Below are 1,804 nucleotides of genomic sequence, written 5' to 3' on the forward strand. Positions count from 1 at the left end.
AAGGTTGTAGAGGTAATGAAGGGCAGAATCTGGCTGGAAAGCCCAGGCCTTAACCACTGTATTCTAGTCTCTTTTGAGCCTTCACTTATACAGACTCCCAGCTACTTCCTTAACAATGCCTCTGTTCTGGCACCGAGCATTTCACTGTATGGAACTGAAATTCCAGGAAATTAAATACAAATGATTAAGATACAGATAAGATTTTTAAATTTTGGCTAAATAGCCATTCATATGCATTTAAAAAATGGAGCCCAAGACTTGAAGGTAACAACCCACTGCTGAATAACTCAGAGATCATTTTTGCTTGGTTGCTGCATATTTCTGCTATCAAAATGTCCTGATATACTTCCTTCTCTATTCCTTTATAAATTGTCTTTAAGTTTTATTAATAATATCTCATCTTATTGTATTACATTTTTATGGTACATCCACTCATTCGCTTTTGGAAGTAGAGGGAATATAAATAAGCAAATACCTTGATTTATAAAAAAATTACCTTGTATAAATTACTTTGATTTATAAAAAAATTAAGTCAATTATATAGGATCATTTCCTACATTATGACAAACAACCAAAAGTAGAGAAAAACTCCTTGATGATGGAATTTTTATTAGTTTTTTAAGTGGCTTGATGTCAATTTACCATTGACTGATTTGGTTCCTGTGAGTGAGCAAGGCTGTTTATATTTGCAAAGAATAGAATTATATTTATGATGACACATTAGTGTGGTAAAATGTATTATTTATCTCATTTTACTAGGGAAAGAACTAAATTTCGGGAGTTTAGCTGGTGTCAGTTCCTGCAGCTTCTAAGTAGCAAAGTTAGTGGTTGGGACAAGATATTTTGATTTTAGACTGAATATATTTTTGACATCAGGGGTATGGGTAAATGACTCAACTGTTTTTTTTTCCTGTGACATTTACTTTCCAAATGCTGGTAGAACACAGGAGAAATTTCGGGCAAGGAAACCCAGAAAGATTCAGGAGATAAATATTAGGTCAGAATTTGTACACATGACAAGCACAAATGAAGCAATGGTGGAATTGCGGACTGCTGAGTTATATCAATGACAATTTAGGCAAAAAAACAGATGACACAAAGGTATCTGGTTACCATTGCTGACTGGGTAACCTACATGATACATAAATAGCAATAATAATACACTTCAAGGGAACAGAATCAACAAACAACACCCTTGCTTGCTCCTGAACGCTCAGTATTTGAGAATTCTAAGTTTTGAGAATTACTAATGTGTATTGGGTGAGGTGATGGCCATATTCAGCATTACAGCCAAAGCTAGGTAATTTGTTTTATTTCAGAATTGATGTCTTTACTTTCCTAAAAAAGCCTTTTTCCCTTCTTGATATGAAATATCATGAACATAACAGTAAGAACTTTGCACATGTGCTATAGTTAAGGTGTTAATATCTGCCCCCAGGCTAGTTCAGTTTACGTTTTTATAGTTTTTATGTCTGTTTGCCATGTTTATGACTTCTCATGTTGTCCAGCTGTTCACTTATATCCTTCTGAATCATACACAACTCTCTAAAATCAAGGGGGAAGCAGTAAGTAAAATTAAATCATGTCATCAGTCAGCTTCAAATTGTTCTGTTACTGAGAGTCCAGGAACTTTCTGTTCTACACCAATATTTGGTATAGTGATAGCCACTATTGTTTTTTTAGTCCTATAATAGATGGAGCCACATTTTCTTAGTGAAGTTCTCATTGATTAGTGGATTTTATTTTGTTAAGAATATGCTCAGATTGGTAATCTTTGAATCAGAACAAACAGATGAGGTAGATT

The sequence above is a fragment of the Hyaena hyaena genome, unplaced genomic scaffold (assembly GCF_003009895.1).
Source record: "Hyaena hyaena isolate Hyena2069 unplaced genomic scaffold, ASM300989v1 scaffold_507, whole genome shotgun sequence".
NCBI classification, from domain to species: domain Eukaryota; kingdom Metazoa; phylum Chordata; class Mammalia; order Carnivora; family Hyaenidae; genus Hyaena; species Hyaena hyaena.